The sequence below is a fragment of the Aphelocoma coerulescens genome, chromosome 3 (genome assembly GCF_041296385.1).
Source record: "Aphelocoma coerulescens isolate FSJ_1873_10779 chromosome 3, UR_Acoe_1.0, whole genome shotgun sequence".
Classification (NCBI taxonomy): Eukaryota; Metazoa; Chordata; class Aves; order Passeriformes; family Corvidae; genus Aphelocoma; species Aphelocoma coerulescens.
In genome coordinates this window covers 55,601,653-55,619,707 of record NC_091016.1, presented here as the reverse complement: position 1 = coordinate 55,619,707, position 18,055 = coordinate 55,601,653, and the positions used below count along the sequence as shown (strand labels likewise).

Here is an 18,055-nt window from a genome sequence, read left to right as displayed (position 1 = left end):
ATTTATTAAAAAAGCCCAGCAAATACAAACCAGCAAATAATTCCTTTAGGGGCAGAGAGGACCTGTCCTGACATTACCCTTACAAAAATTTTAAAAACTAAAAAAAGAAATTAAAAATGTGTTTCGTTTTGACCAACAAAACATTACTGTTGGACCACATCATTTGTTATGATTCTCCACATCTTAGAGTTGATTAATCCAAGAATAGTGGTCTAAGAAAATATTCTTACAGAAGAAAAAGACTGAGTGTGTTTCTTCATTTCTGACACTTGCATTTCCATGAGGAAACAAGAGCCTAGTCCCTTAGCTCCTTCTACAGAAACTTAGTAGTTCAACCTTTATAATTGATTTCTGTTATAACAAATCACACACAATGTTACTGAAAAAAGAGAAAAATTCATTTGATAAAAAAGCAAAACCTTCATTTAATTTCTAATTTACTCTGTGTTATACTACTTCTTGTAAACAAGAGAAGTAAGTGTTGGTTTCATTAACATAATTTCTGGCCCACAGGATTGGGAAAAAAGAATTAATCCTGGAGGATGTAATGGGGTATTAAGGTTTGATAAAACTTCTGCTGCGAGACCAGTTTCCTTGTAACACATTCTTAATTAACGTAAATGTTGCCAAACACCAGAAAAAAAGCCAATTCAAGTTGTTTAAGTTAATTAAAAAGTGCTGCTGCTCCCAATGTTGTCTTTGCAGAGCATCTGGCACCCACGTTCCTTGTGCTTCTCCACTGGGACTGTCCAGACAGTGACCCTCACACACTGGGGATTTGGCCACGGGAGGGACAGGCAGGACGGGCTCCTGCTGAGCAGAGGCCCAGAGGCTCGGCATCCCTGGATACTGCCAGACCTCCGTCAGTAGCCATGGCTGGGCTCTCCGAGCCCCGAGGAGATGCCCGGCTGTGCCTGGCCCCTGCCTGGCCCTGGCCTCCAAGATGGATCAGGAGACATGCTGCGCCCTCCACGTTGCAACGAGTTTAATCCTGTCAGAGGAAAGAAAGGATCTGAAGATGAAAAAAAGAAAGAAAGAGCATATTTTTCTCATCACACCACCCCTGTAAGTTCAAGCGTGGTTGGAAACTGTGTACTGTTTGGCTAACACAGTCTTCCTCTCCTTCACTACAATGTTTTTTTTAAAATTTTTTGCCTGGAAAATTAAATTTTGAAATTGAAAATAGTTTTGAAAAAGTCTGTGGCTGGACAAAATACATGAGGAAAAATTATAAAAAGTTTATCAGATGATGGAGAGATCAGACCAACTTGATTCAGACCAAAATGTACAGGACAGGGTGGGAGCACCCAAAGGACTACAATTTGGTGTGGTTAAAACAATGTAAAACAATGCCCCCCAAGTCAAGGTGTAAGGACTCTTAGCTTCTGCCTTCTGAAATTATAGAGCATATTCATAGATATACATACACATGTGTATGCCTGTGTGCATATGTGTATGTATGTATAGACAGAGAAAGCTGAGTTTTCTGTCTTCTTTTTGTCTTCCTGTGCCTATCTTCTTCATTTGGATAAATAATGCTTCAATGAACAGCACATTAATCTTAATCTATAACAAATAAGAATCATTTAGAAAGAATCGTCCATCCTCCCAAATGAACATTTATTTCTTATTGTAATGGAGGCCATCCTTCTCCAGTGCTTTTGCTGAATGCAATATTTTACCACAGTAATAAACAAATTAGAAATGTTGAAAGTCATTCTTTATCATCTTTGTATCTTTTTCTTCAATTCCCATTTGACAACCCAACGATTTATAATATTTAGATTCAGGTTTATGGAAGATCATTTTTTAATGGCAATATTTGATAGCCTAATCTGTTCTCTTTTTGATGGTTACATTTTTGCTGGCTGATGCTTATTTCATATGAATCTTGCCATCCACCCACAAAGAAAACAGAACAGACATTGTACCCAGAACATATTTCTTTATCTCAGAGTAGTAATTTAACACAGAGGATACCTAACTGTCTCTGTAGAGTCAACAGATAAATGAACCTATCATTGGTGAAAATGAAGAAATTTCCTAGCAGATAATTGATCTTTGTTTTCTCATATTCTTGTTTGCAATCAAAACAGATTTTTTTCCAGGCTACCTTTTAACTGAGAGCTAAAATAAAGTGAGAGACTTCTAGATTTTAATCTTAATTCTGCAGTCAGAAGGTCTTTAAGGAAAAAGGTGTGTAGAACAAAAGCTAATATCAACCCAGAGGATTCACACTGAGGAGATGTCTGCCTGCAGAGGGTTCTGCAAAGCACAAATGCAAGAAAAATCACTTCCTTCTCTGCTAAGAAAAGATATACTTTATAATTTATGCCTTAATTGACTGAAGATTTTGTTTTGCAGAGGTCTTTCTCTGATCCAACCATAGCAGGGTAGACAGCAAGGGAAAGTCACAGCTGTAACTGTTTTCTACCCACGCTGAGCAAGTGCAGCAACACCTCCAGCTCACATCAGTACACAAAGGGTCACTTCAGCAGTCTGTATTCTCACAGGAAGCCAAGCTTCTGGGCACAACACCAACACCTGGCGGAGAAAGCCTGAAAACCTGTCTTTAATTTGTATGAGTTTTAGAAAATTTTCTCCCTTTCCTCGCCTGCGTGGTTGCTACCTTCTGCCTGAAGGCTTTAGGAGGGGTCAAGGAGCTGAGATAGTAGTGTAGTACAGGGAATAGGTTGATGATAGCTAAATGGGTGACTAGAGAGAACTAAAATCAGAGGTGGATATTTGAGACCCTATTACCAGGAAAGTAACAAATAGTGCTAATTTCATCAGACCTGTAAGTACTGACAAAGGGCTTAAGGGATCAACAGCTCCAAGAAGAACAGCAGTAAATTGAAGAATAACTGGCATCGGCTCAAAAGTAAGAATGTGTAGTTCTGTGTGAAAATAATAGCTTTAAGAATAACATGAAATATGGTTTTCAAAATTAGGTGAATTTGTTTTAATGAAACACAGAAGAGATAGAAGAAAAATTTAAATTCTTGTAATATGGAAGAGGTAAAAATTAAACAGAATACAGCATAAATATGGATATAATACAGGTTTTAAGTGTAGCACAAATAAAATTTGTGGCAACAAGTCTAGGAGGAAAGTTCACAAAATCTGTTCTTAACTAGTTGGATTTCTGTAGACTTATGAACAGTTAGGCTTTCCAGATATGGGTTAGGTGCCTATGTTGTTGCTTTTGCGAATGACCAGAGGTACTGTTGTTTTTATTGCACTATTAGGCACTGGTTGGATATTCACCTTACAATGAAGTCCACTTGGGGTTGAAAATTTAGGTCCCCATATCTTAAAATCCTGGAAAAGATCATTCTACTAATATTGTGGAGCTGACACTTGTTGCTGTTGTCCCCAGGGACGGCGAGAATCATGACACGTAATTCCAGGATAAATGGGATTATTTAATTAATTATCACCTCATTTATATAACTTGGTTCGCAATAGAGAAATGACATTATTGGGACCATACATCTCCCAGAGTGATTGGCTGAATGCTACGATGCCTATTTCAAAATATTTTCTTCAGTAAACCAAAACAAGGCCATGCAGGTGCAAGATAGAGAGTTAATTTACAAAACCGTCTTTCACTGTTTCTCAGCTAAAGCATGAGAAACGAAAACTTCACAAAATGCTTCAGCAGCTGGAAAATTCCTCTGCTCCTGCTTTTTAGCATCCACAGACACTGACAGGACTGAGGTCACAGAGCAGCATAGCTTGGTCAGATCAATGTTCTTTCAAAGAAAAACTGGTGGAAGGAGTGGCATATCTGGTTTGTGTCATAGCCCAGAAAGCAGAGCAGCCTTGCAGTGCTCCTCCCCTTTACACTGCAAGAGAAAGGTTCAGTTGCTTTCAGGCTTTTTGGGAAAGAATTCACAGGCTAACAAAATCTTCTAGCACTGTAAGACTGAATCTCAATACAGAAGTGATAAATTACTACTTCACTGCCTAAAATATGCATAACTGCAAGAGACTACACACCTTGACTGAACCTGAGGTGTCTGAAACACCTGGACAACACAGGGCTGGCTCGACTTACCAGCTGCATGTTCACACCAACAACGAAGCAGGGTTAGGTGTTTAGCTGAAGCTGTCCTTGCTGCCTTATGGTTAGCCTTCCTTTCAGCTGCTTCTGGGCAGCTGTGCTTCTGCAACAGCTCTCTGACTGCAGGTCTCAGCACAGTGCTGCTGCTTCTGCTCAGCTCTGGGTTCTCTTGTGCTGCTGGGGACTCCAGCCTTTAAGATCTTACATCCTTTCACTTGTCTCTAAAATTCACCCAGTTTCCTTGAGCCATGAAACTGAATTACAGGACACAACTCATGGAGATATTTTCTATGCTTGGGGAACCCAAGACGTTCTTTCTGTAAATGAAAACCCACATAAAAGATTAAGCCTGGTCATAAAAAGTTTTTTATGAAAAAGCTTTCCAGAGAAAATGATTAGTAGAATGCATTTTCTTATTGACTGTCAAGTTCAAACTTGTGAATATTTATACTGTACATTCAAAGCTTTTAAAAAAGATTAACATTTTTATTGGTTATTCCAATTATAATTTCAAGAAAGCCTATTATATCAAGTTCAGATGCAAGGCTAATTTTTAATAGGTGATACATAAACTAGAAGAACTCATCGAAGCAAGCAGGACAATGAAATACATGAAAGTGGTTCTTAAAAGTGATTATTTTCCCTCATATTAGCATAACACATAAGAATAATATCCAAAGCAATCAAGAAAGACAGCATATATCTTAATGGCACATCATCCATCAGTACAGGCATTACTTTCCAGAATTTTAAGTAATAAGAATTTCAGTAGCAGCAAAAAAAGAGTATATGGCATGACAGTAGGAAATGATAGTGTTATAATTGAGAAAAAACTCTATCCTATTTCTACTTCTAAAATAGCTCATTGGTTTCAAAAAGTAATTCCTTTTTGGATGAAATTTTTCCATTCCATATTTCAGGTTTAAAAAAAAATTTCTATCTGAAAAGACTAATACTTTTGCTTTTCTTACATACAAGAAAATCAGAAACTGATTCAAAATCAGGTTATTCCAGGTTGTATAGTTTTGTCCTTACTGAGATCAAAAATGCAAATTATTTAGAAAACTAATATTTATTTCATGGTCTGTATAACCATCTGTTAAATGGAAATGTACCATTTGCATTGTACAGTCTTGATTTGATTACTAAAAGGACTATGAGCCTCATCAAGTTTGAAAGAAGAATTTTGCTTGGAGAAGTTTAAAGCAAGGGATAGCTAAGCTGGGTGGTTTTATTACATTGATAAAAATTTCCTTTGCATTCTCTTTTTGTTTCCTTCCAGGGAAGTTTGGAATACAATGAGTTGCAGAGGTTTGAATTTTGCTCAGGCTGTGTGGATTTAAAGAGAGCTTTAGCTAATGAAGTCATGCCTGGGTGAGAATGGCACTGCACATGAACTCCAACTGTCCCTACTCAAACTCTCTCATTTCAGGACATAGCAAATGAACAGGCAAAAGCACAGTTTGACTTTCAGATCCAGAGTTAAGACAGTAATAAATGGAGTCAGTTCTTTTTTTGGTGGTTTTTTTTTTTTTTTTTTTTTTTTTTTTTTTTTTGTTGTTGTTTTTAATTTCTTATTCTAAAGCTGAAAGATTTTTTTTCTTGAAAGTATATCTTTGGGCTGTATTTAATTTTGCAGAACAACATCTCAGCCCAGGAATAACCCAGAAATCTAACTTCAGCAGTGAGACCTTAGGCATTTTTGTATAATTTGAATGCCTGTATTTGTTTAAATAAAATATCTTTATCAGTGTCAGCATTAAAATATTGACAGTTGAATCATTTGTAGCTACTTTATCTCCAAATAAAAATTGATTCATTCTCAGGCTTTTTGTTGAGACTATCAGCTGCACTGGGCTACCTTAAAAATAGGGGGAACTCTTTCCTTCTTAGGATACCACTCTTTAATACATTCTTCATTAGATTGCAATAATCACAACTCATCTATGATGTCAACTTTTGTCATTTCTGAAGCAGTTTTAGAGGTCCATGGCAACCAAAAGCTATGGAGTTAACTTTTAAATGTGCACAAAGCAGTACAGCAAAGAAGATCAAATCTCCTAGAGTAAAATTGAGAAGAACTGCACAAATGTTAATAGCTACATAATTGTTTCTGCAAACCAGCTGAAGATGCAAGCATTAAGTTCTTCAATAACTCTGCAATACAGCCTACAAAGTGCCATTTTGTGCCAAGGTAACTATTTATTTTTACCTGACTTTTGTGATAAAGGATTTATTACACTTAGTCATGGAGTTACATGGGACTGGTAGTTTGTAAGAGCCAAACGATTTCCTTAGAGATTTCATATTCCTTGGTATAAAACTTCAAGGAAAAAAAATGAACCTGGGTTCAATGAGGAAATATTTTAAATTTTGTCATTTCTAAATACCTGTTGGATTTTATTATTTTTGTGTTTCTTTTCAGGTATGTTAGAGAGCATTACATCCACTGGCTTAAAAATACACTGTTATTTGCAAAAACAGTTGAGATCACCTGTAAGAGAGGCCCTTCACTCTTCATTTACCATACTATTTATATTTCAAAAAAAAAATCTAGATTTCTCCTTCTATGACAAATAATTATTTCATACTTTAATTAGAGAGGGTACATGCAAATATATTATTAGTGCTGCAAACTATTATTTTCAGGGATTGATGTACTCATTTCCTATCTGGTTTTCAGGAATTAGAACAGTTTAGATAAAAAATAAACCAATTATCATAGGTGTTACAAAAATTAATTCCTTACTACATTATTTTCATAGCTGAATTACACTATTATAATTCACTGTACATATTTAAAAACATAATGCTGGTGTACCAATTATTTTGATTCATCTCAAATTGCACATCCAGAGGTAGGTGCTAACTGCTGTCCTTTTGATTCCTTTGAGGAACAGCAGCAACAGAAGTCCATTAGTCCAGACACAGGGGAAAATAAAAAGGAAGCTTTGAGTTAAGCATTACATTTCTAATTTGGAAAATATAATGTGTTGAATTCTGCTTTTATTTACACTGGTTCAATTTCAAAGGTTTTATCTACCCACAAAATGAAAAATATTTTATTCCTGACATACACTGGGGAAAATGTACTATAGATGTGGATACAATCAGCTGAGAGCTTTCTTGTAAATATGCTCTTCTTCTCTATGAAGAATACACTCTTACTTGTAAATAGTCAAGCTTATGCAAGACAGTAAAGTGAGACATTCATGCAAAGCAGAAGCCCAAATTAATGTCAAGATGGTAAAGATTAATGTTATACTGCATCAAAACAACTTGACTGAGTCAGGATTACATGGGAAAAGAAAACAAAGTACTGAAAAATTCCTTTGTTAACATTTGAGAAAAGATTTATGAACCATGAACATTACATAGTATTTTGATAATCAAATAGAATAACTAATAGTACAGGAAATCACTGAAGCTTTAAACGGGTGATGGTTTTCAAAAAACAAACACATCAATCTCTAATAAGGAAGCACTTCTCTAAGTAATATTATCCCAAATGTATGCAAGCATAAGTAAAATGTTTTTACAAGGTCTAATATAATGTCTGCACACATATGTATGTTTAACTGGGTAAAAATACAGAGTAGTAGCCTTCCTTAAATCTAACTTAATGGATTTTATTTCATGCAGTTATTTTAATGATTATGCAGGTAACTATAGACACGTGTCACTGGTTTCTTAACTAAAATTTGCATTAGAATTTCTGTCTTATAGCTTGCTTTCACTTTCCTGGATTGCATTTCCCTGGGGAGAAAATCAACACACAGAAAAACAACCAATAGACACACACAAACACACACACACTTCCCAGTTAAAATAAGAAACACCAAAACCCAAACATCAACCCAACAAAAAACAAACCCTCAGGTTATTCTTTGCAAAGGTTTTGTGCTTTTAAGATAATTTTGAAGAATTAGCATTTGCAAAATGTATTAACATTTATTATAAGGTGTCTTGTCTATGATAACCTTGAAAGTAGTCATTCACATTAGTTTGTTTTTCCATGGCACAGTTAATATTTGTACTTGTCTTAAAATTTATAAATATTACTCATGGTAGTTTTAGATAAGCTGATTTCTTGTTCATAGAAATTATGATCAGTTTAAAAAAGTTCTAAACAAAAGACATTATTCTGGAAAGAGGGAATGTATAAAAGCATGAGCAGTAAAGATAGAGAATTTTATCAGGCTTCAATATTATTCCTTAGATATTAATAAAATATTTTAAACTGCTTTTACAAATGCAGATTTTTTTCTGAAAAGGTAGAGTCTTAAAATGGATGAGTTGAAAAAATAATACCCAAGGGTACACTGAGAATGACAATAAATTCTCTGATTTGTGAGCATAGGGTGTAATGACAGCGTGGTACTTGCTGTCAGAACAACAAAAACATGAATGTGGTAGTGCTGCTTAACTTTGAATAACAGAACTGTTTCCTGGATTTTTTTGCAGAGCTAGCTGTGGTTCAAGAATATTGCATGCCAATCACACACCAAAAATCTCTCAGGAATAAAACCAAAAATTCTCTGACAAAAAAGGACTTCTTCATAATTTATATAAGTAGATCCTCTTAGTCAATTACCCCTTCTTAAATATGCAATCTATTCATCTAAAAATTAAAGAACAAAAGATTACTGGAGAAAGTATTGGTTAAGTAGCAATTCACAGTGCTCTGAATTTGTTCACATTTGTTATTTTAATCTCACCAGGGCAGAATATTTTTATTTTAGTAAGTTCTAAGTAGTGAGGGAAGGTTATGATTTATACATTTGCATAACATATGCACACTAACGTTGTCACGATGGCACACATAATTGATTCAACTCTATTAATGACTATTTAATTTTTACATTCACAATACCACTGCCACTAATCTTCTTGACTTATAGCTTAGACCTGAAGCATTTAGTTATTAATTTTGAATGCTGGAAAAAACCTTACTGCGTACACAAGTATAAAATAATTGACCTATTTGAATACTAATTACACTTAAGAGTCTTGGTTCTCTAAAGACAGAAACTTGGCCATGAATTGGTAATAAACAGGATGCGGCTATGAGTATAAACAAAGATGACCAGTGAAGAAACAAAAGCCATTAAAAGATGACAGGGTATTGGAGACCAGGGAATAAAATAGATTCAGATAATATCAGATTTGCTTTGTGGTACAAAATAGGTAATAACAGAGCTATGGTTACTAATGTACAGGTGTCCTGATCTTCTGGTGTCTCCAGAGGTCAGAAGTCATTGATAAAAACATGTAAGAGCATGAGAGATGGGCACGTTACTGTGTCTGAAGTTTAAAAGATAATTTTTTTCCTCTAATTTCTCATCTGTAAGATGCTAGAACTACAATTTGGCCCTCTTCTATTTTACCTTCTATTTAAGCTCAAGAAAGGGCTCATTTATTCAGCCGTCAGAATGCTGGAGGCTTTCTGGTTGACAAGAGATGCCTTTTATGCTGATGAGCCTCAGTATATTCTCTGGCATTTCCACTGTTTGCAAAGAACAAAGTTATTGCAGCATAGGGTCTCTCAGCAGTCAGAAAACACTGTCCAAGTCCATGGAGGACTTGGGAAAAAGACAAAAAACACCTGAAACTGGACTCTCATGTCTGTGGTCCAAACCATGGCAGCGGCGGGGAACGTTGGTGCAGGATGAGTATTGAGAGCTCTGCAGCCACGAGTGAATCCCTGATTTCTTTCTCCAGATTTCATGGAATAAACTTTCTATTCGTAGATGGATAAGGGAAAACACTTTCCAGTTATGTATCCAACAGTACCAAAAATTCAGACTCTTAGTTCAAAAGAATATGAAAAGTAGACGCCATTAACAAAACATTATGAAATATGAGAAAAGCTTTGAAATAAATACTAAGAGACAACAGTATAGTAAAAATAGTGGTTTGGGTTGCTTTAAAGCATCATTGAAAAAGGTATCAGCAAAAGCAGGTTTTACATACATTTACAAAAACATGAAAAAGTTTGGCTGAAAGGGTCACTCTACTAATTACTGCATGGATATAATGTACGCAAGAGCAAGGAATTAGGAATCTTTTTAGAATTATTTATGCATAGACTGGGGCTAAAAAAGGAGCAAAGTTTTAAGAGGGAGACCCTCCACTGAGTCACAAGGTTCAAAGATTTCTAATGCTTTCTAATTCCTCACGGAGTCAATGTGTGACTGAGTCCAATTCTTGTCCCAGATTTGCTCAATGGTTTATGTCTAAGAAATTAATAGGGAAAAGCAAGGGGTAGGGGAGACCCTCTTTTGGGTTGTGAGGTTCAGAAAGGACCACCTGGCCTCCTGAACTCCTGTCAGAGAGAATTCTAGCGTTGTCTGGTTCCAATCTTATCCCCAGACTTGGTAAGCAGTTTATATCTAAAGGATTGTGGCAGCAGTTTATACTGACTAATTTATAAAGTGTTTCTCAGGTCAGTAACTATGGAGTTTCCAATGGAATTGTTTCCAATACCATGGAATTATTTTTCAAAACTCCAGCAATAACAATACTGCTCTCCTCAGGCTACAGCTCAAGTAGAGAAAATTACAAGTTTGTCATGGGATGACTGATCGTCCCTGCTCTTGTTCTTCACTGTAGGAGTTCCTCATGTGGCCAGTGCCATTCCACCTTAGCTGTGTAAGGGTTCATGATGCAGTCAAAGGACATTTCACCACTCAACTCATTACACAAAGGCCAGTGAGTAGCCTGAGAAATACAGCTTCAGGGAGGCACTGAGCACCTCCTTTCTTAGTTTTTCCTCAAAAGATCATTAAGAATTATTGAAATCCCTGAGAATGTGTTTTATCAGTGGATTGAGTAGTCACAAATTATTATTTATGAATGATAAGCAAATTCAAGGAAAACAGGTACAAGAAAAGCCGTGCTCAAGACTTGAATCTGCAGAGAAGTATTTGTGTGTCAAACATGAACGGACTAGGATTAATTTTTTCACTTATCCTATGGGAGAGATAAATGATAGGAAGACAAATACCACTGGAACCTAAAACAATTTTAAATGGAAATATTTTCAGTCAGTAAAAAGCAGTAAAGACAAATCTCTGGTACAGCCAATTATCTCAAACAAACACCAGAGTACTGCAGCTCATGTCGTGTCACTGTCTGGTCTATCAGCTTCTCTGAACATGTCCTCTTTCAGCTTCTCTTTGTGGACTAATTATCTTCTGTAGTACTAGCCTAAATATATTTTGACACAGGCACTTGAAATTAATTCTGCTAACCCCCGGATCACAAAGCATAACATGCAGTCTCTCTTCTTTTTCTGTCTGTAGCGTTCATGTCATTATAAAACTTCAATCCAAATGGCCATAGAAAAGCATCTCATAAGTCTTCCATTAGTTTTCTTCTGGAACACTAAACAATTTAAAATTCCAAATATTTGTAGAATAATGTCCTTCCCAGATACATGGAGCATTGGGAAATTATACTAGAAAGCAAATTGCCACAGAGAGGGAAAGGTGGAAGGGAACACAAGATTGTCCATGTCCCTGATATGGGGTATGAAATTTCATGAATTGAAACCTCTGCGCTTTGTCAGAGGCAGAGCCTTAGACTCATATTTTCTCTGTTACATTTGTTACTGAGAATCTGAGCAAACTATTCTCAGTATCAGGATAAACTGGCTTTACTGTGTATAATACTGGAAGACAGAAAATACAGCCCACTTGGTTAAAATGTTCTTTTAAGAGAATGAAACATTGGACAACTTTGCCTTCAACTACAGTTCCATTTAATTATCTGGAGGCAGCTTGTTCAGAGACAGCCAAATAAAACAAGATTTGTGCAGTAAAACCACATGCTGTCACAGATAAACTGTACACTTTTGCCCATGGCAGTTTTCCCTGATGCTCTGGAAGTCAGAAGAATACCAAAATATAAATTATCTGGTCCTTAGAGTAAGTGTGATTCAGAATATTAATTACTTAAGAGCTGGACCTGAATATGACTTAAGTCAGTGGGAGTTCCCCAAATGAGACTAATAAGATTTGAATTAGATTCTAATTTAATCTCTTTGAATAAATAGTGAGTTTTTTCCTTATTATTTTAGCCTATTTCTTCATGACTCCTTTTTTTCTTGTCCCCACAAAAGACGACAATAAGACAGTGCAGTTTGAACTTACTATTCACCAGGAAAGAAAAAAAATGTTAAGGATTTATTTGAAGTTCCATTTTCGTTGTAAAATATGAGAGCTGGCTACTTATTTATATCCTCTAAAAAGTTAATATGTATCACAGTACAATTTAATATTGGAAAGTTCATGAGGAATTTATAATTTGTGGCAATACTTGTGAAACATCTCAAGAGATAACAACTTTATGGTGAAAATGAACTTTGTTCATTAAAGAAATTGATTTCCACCAAATTTCCTTATGATAATTTGAAAAAAAAACCCAAACACAGCTCTCATAATAAAGAGTCACAATAGTTATCATAAAATGTCTGTAAATGTTGCTGTGGTACCCAGCTTGAGTATTTCACTGGTGCATCTAATACTAGTCCAAAATATTACCTGCTTGCTGCAAGTGTAACAGTCTACCTGTAACCAGCCCTGTTTTTTGGGTGGGTTGGATATGTGGGGACACTACATTTCCCTGGAGGGTAATGGAAGAGCAGCTGAGAACAGTCCTTCAACAACCCAATCCATGCCATGCTGCAGCCTTGCAAGGTTCTGTATTCAGAAGGAGTATGGAGATTGCACAAAAGGTCTTTAGTGTCTTTCCTGTTTTGGGGAAAGCACCCAGCACTGTGAGGGATGACGAAGAGCACACATTGCTTACATTCTCTGCTGATTTGTGTATTCTAAGTTTATTCTAAGCATCATTCATATTAAGTCCAGTGTTTAAGCCCTCATATGGGTTAGACCTTTTAATTTCATTTGGCTTCCCAGAAGACTCAGAGCTGTCTCTTGTTGCACGTTTCTTCAAAACACATGAACACATCTGAACACAAATTAGGATGCATGGGCTGAAAGGTGCACCTGCCTGAAACCCTGCCTTCAAAAGGCATCTTCAGGAAGGTGCTGAGCACAGATGGTATCTAAGGAATCAAGAATCCCCTTGTGGCAAAAGTGGGATTTGAAGGTTCTCGGACTGCAATATATTTCCACTTGTTTCAACGTTAGGTGTCTTCTAAACCAGGAACAAATGCGGTGATGAATTTTTGGCTTTTTTTGGTTTTAAACAATGTACAAAAAATCATAGTAAACTCTTCTTCCTTAATCCCTGCTAGGATTGCCTACTAAAACTAATGGCTAAATGAAGAGGCTTTCCCGGGATTGCCATTATAACTCTTCCCTGAAACAAACTACAGACAGTTTTAATTAGAGAGCTGGAGACAAGAAGGTAAGACAGAAAAGACAACAGAAACTCAAGTAATAAAATCAGGGTGCATAGGGATGTAGATTTATGCTAGAATATAAATCTTTTCAAAAGTACATAAAGTTATATATTAAAGTGAATTATGTCATTAAAAAGCCAGAGATAAGTATAGTAAAATCCAGGGTCTAGGAGGAAAAACCCTCCATATAACTAGAAATTCATATTACTGGGAACAGATGCTTCCTCTACAGATCCATTAACATGGAGAAAACATTATTATTAAAATCAAATAGAAAGAGAGATAAATATACAAATAAAAATTATTTGAAAAAAAAAAAAAAGAGGCCATCAGAAGTGTAACTCCACTTTAATAAGACTTAGAGGCAAAAGAAGAAGACCTAAAGAATAACACTCAATGTATTTCATCTACTATTATTTCAGTCAAAGCTTAGCAAAGAAAAAGAGAATAATTAGGTCTCTAAATGCCACTGACTTCTAATGAAAGCAAAAATTTAAGTTCAAACTTCATATATCGTGTTATGAAGCAGAGGAAAGGGGTACCCAAGATGGAGTCAACAAAGATAATATCAAATCTCAAAGACTCAGGAGAAAGTAAAATTCAGTATTTACCTTATAGTAAAACATCTATGACCATCATAAGGTATTCAAAACTGGGACGGCTGAATTGATTTCGAAATATTTTAAAATGTTACGTAGAAGCAAAAATGAATCAATACTCAAACCTTGTCACATTATTGATTTTTTAGGCATATTTTACTCTCTCTGCCATGCCATATGTGTATAAAAATGAACTAGAGATCACCACCCTTCTAGGCCATGCATTCAAAATAGTCTTTGCTGTTAAATGGTACCAAGAGATTCCTGTCTAACAAAACCCAGAACAACCAGGATAGAACAACCAGCCATCAAAGAGCAAGGAAACAGGTGTCTTTGTCCCTTAATGAGACAGGGTGCTGGATTGAGAACCAGCAATCAACATTTTGTTGTTACTTGGTTTTATTGCTAAAAAAGCCTTTGGCTTATTTTATGAATATTTATGCCTTACTTTATAAGCATACTTTTATGCTGCTTTCACTGCTTACAGGTCCCTTTCCTGCGTGCTCTTTGGTAATGAAGTAGATGGTATTTCTTCCCTGAAATGTCCTTATTGGTCCTTTACTACATGCCCTGTAACACTTCATTTAAAGTTCAGACAGTAAAACAGGAGACTGTATTCCACTATCTACTAAGGTTGCTCCAAATAGCAATAATTTCCCTGCAATTAGGGACTTTTATAAAAAGTGGCTTGTGTTAAAACTGATATGCAATCACAAAATGTTCAACCTCCCTTCCTGTCTCTAACTTCCTTGAAATTTGTCTGAGACATCCATCAAATCAGAGACAATTCATCAATTCAGAGACCAAGTAAAACCATTTTCTTCCTTCACCAAAAGTTACACGAGCAACTGACTACACAGAAAAACTTGAGATTAAAATCGTGAGTCAAACAAGCTTCTGTATGTTATCTCACAGCCTGAGTAATCCCTGTAGCTCACAAAATTTCAACAGACTAAACAATTTATTTTCACCTGAGATCAATGAAAATGCAAATTTTTTTTCTCATGCTTGATACTTTCATTAATGCAATACTATATAACTGCATTTGAAAAGAAGCCTGAAAACCTGACTGGTTTAAAAGATGGAGATCTTTGGATTATTAAAACATTTTCAGCAGATATGCTAATAAACACATGATCCTGTATGTGGGAAAAAAAAGCTAATTAAAATCATTAAATTAAATAAATAACCCCATCTAGCATCAGTATATAATATTACTAAAAATGACACTTGCATTTCCTTGTCTATACAAAGACATATGGAAAGAGCATGAGATCCAATTTCCTAAGTGTTATATAGTAAATGAGATTTTTCATTAGCTTTAATGTAACCAATGGTGCATGTGATTAACACTTGAGAAATAGGTTTTCTTCAGAATATATTATTTATATTTTTGGCTACTTTTAATTCTACTTCAGAACCTAACAAATATTGAAATTCTGTGGTTGGAATAACAGAAAAATTTAGTACTTTTTTTCTAGAAGATACCTGCTTTAATGAAGTCCACCAGAATTTATTATGCAGACAATATATACATTTGAAAATATTTTTCCTCCTAGCTGGTAGAGAATAAAATTTTAATACAATATTTGATTTTATATCACTCTTATTTGTTTCAGCACTGAATTACTAAGCAGAAAACCACCTACTTTCATCATTCATGTTACTTACATTTAGATTTTGATGTGGTATTTTCCTTCAGAAAACCTCATAGAGCATAATGCCTTTTAATAGCTTAATAAAATTTGTAGTAAAGCTGAAAATTGAAACATAGCTTTGGACATGGTAAATCCTATCTATTTATGCGAAATGAGCATTTATGAGCAAGTGATCTAATTCGTTGTGATTTTACTCAGCTGAGGTCCAACCAAGTATCCCAAGATCTTAGTTCTTTTACCTCAGTCTGAAAAGATTTAAATCTTTACCTTTCATTTTTGTGGAAAAATGTAGAAACTGGGCTGGGAAGGAAATGGAGGGGAAAAAGGGAGACACTCTGATTTCTATAAAGAGGTGTCAGAACAAGGCAGGAAGAGCAACATCAGGTCCCAGCTCCAAGGATTGCCATTAGGCAGCCATCTCCCAAAATAACTGTCCTTCAAAAAGTGCTGAACTAGCCTCATCACATGACAGGGTACAGCTGAGAAACAAAGGAGAAGCTGAGGAGGCCCTTGAACCTCTTTTTTTCTCTGGTTTTATATGGGGTAGTAGTTAACTAATTAATGAGAATGGCAATTTCTACAGTGATAAGCACACCTACAGGTTTGACCCCTATATGCTGGGAAATGGAGATCTTTATGTTTTCTCATTCCAGGATGGTGGCTGCTCAACAAAACGTTGGAAAACTCTATTCATGAAATCTCCAGCATTTAGAGTTAGGCATGACCATAAAAATCACCACTGATCATTGGTGGCTATATGCCAAGTGCATCTAAATCATCTGGATCTAACTATTTCCATACTGAAATAGCTTACTGATATTTAACTTTCTTGCAAGTTGTTTTACTAACATTGAATTCAGCTGCAAGTGGTACTGAAAGAGCCACAAATTCCTAGAAATTTGTTCAGTAACACATTCCCCTTGCTTAATGGATCCTGGCAAACAATGCTTATTTTGGATTTTGTTGTTTGGATCAATGTTTTTTCTCCAGGTGTGAGAATTTCCCAGGTTTTCTGTTCCCCTTCCTCAAGTAGCTCAGTGAGAAAGGAAGCATAATTATTTGGTTGTCCAAAGACACGTACAGCGACACAGATCTTTCAATGGCTTCTCAGTGTGTTTGCCTGGCAGAAAGGGGGGAATAAACACACTGTGCTCCTAATTTCTCTCTTTTGCTATCATCAGTTTTCCACCAGCAGGACCAAACCTCCTCCTGTCCTTGTCTGTGCACTGTGGAGGCAAAGAGCAAGCATTTTGGTTGGGCTGCCATCTACGCTTTTGCTGTTTCCTTCATTTGGGTGTGTGAGAATGACTCTGAGGCAATGAGAATCAGATGCCTGTGGTGTCACTGCACCTCTCAAAGAAATGAACCAAGTGGTTTATCTGAGCTGATATTAGAATTTCTTACCCTAAAACCACATTACAAATATAGTGAGTGTAGGCCTGAATGAGGAAGTGCACTCTGCTCACAATCCCATCCAAATAATAAGGCAAGATGCCTAAATGTGACACTAATTTAAAATCATAGAGGCACTACTATTTTGCTCTAAGCCTAGCTCTATTTGTTGGTTTTCTTTCCAAAATTACTTCTTTCCCTGTGTGACAAAACCTATCAAGTTGATTACTGTGACAGCAGAGAGACAGCTTGCCGGTTGGGCAGCTGCAAGCAGTTAGCTGGCCCTTTTGTCACTCCTGACATCTGATTCAAAGCTGCTCAGGCACTAGGTTTTGATGAGATTTCAGGAAGGTGCAGGGTCCAAGCCTGACACATCCAATATGCCAGCTCTCATCCAAAATACAACAGGAGCTTTTTGCTAAAGCTCTGTTGCAAGGGAATAGTTTGTTTGCCAGCTGTAGAACTCTGTCTCAGTGGAAGTGTGTGCCAGGTTATTACTTAACATAGCTATTTTCCCTTATGTTCACAAATCAGAGGTAAATGATTGAAAGAACCAACAGCCTGGGTTTGTTGTCTTGCTTTAGAAGGTTTTCTAATGAGCAAGACAGTAAGATTTTACGTTTTACTTTGAATTGTTCTGAAATAAAAATCAAGGGTCAATCAATAGTGGTATGCCTTAACATTTGACAAGAGACATGAACGATCCATATAGTCCATATACATCTACTCAGAATGTGCAGTTGACTATTTCACAGTCTTCAAAGTGGCTTTTTTTCAGCCAGATGTTATTGGAAGGAGATGTCCTTTATGATGCTGAAGATAAATCTCAAACTTATACAGAAAAATGGATTCATTCTCCATTAAAAATAAAATTAGAAGCTTCTAACTTGAAATATGCCTAGGAAAATACATTAAGTCATATAAACACTTAAAAATATGATTAATTTTAGGCATATAAGCAATACCATCA

The 18,055-nt window shown here is 35.9% G+C and overlaps 1 long non-coding RNA gene across 2 annotated transcripts; it reads right to left on the bottom strand.

Annotated features, from left to right (window-relative positions):
* Positions 1-247: 247 nt before the first annotated feature.
* Positions 248-16,169, bottom strand: LOC138107238 (uncharacterized). 2 transcript variants are annotated; one of them, XR_011149340.1, is made up of 3 exons: positions 15,707-16,169; positions 4,061-4,383; positions 248-991 (listed from the first exon to the last, which is right to left on the bottom strand). It is a non-coding gene; the product is annotated as an uncharacterized lncRNA (long non-coding RNA). The 2 variants fall into 2 exon arrangements; XR_011149339.1 differs by having other exon boundaries at positions 15,961-16,169.
* Positions 16,170-18,055: the final 1,886 nt, after the last annotated feature.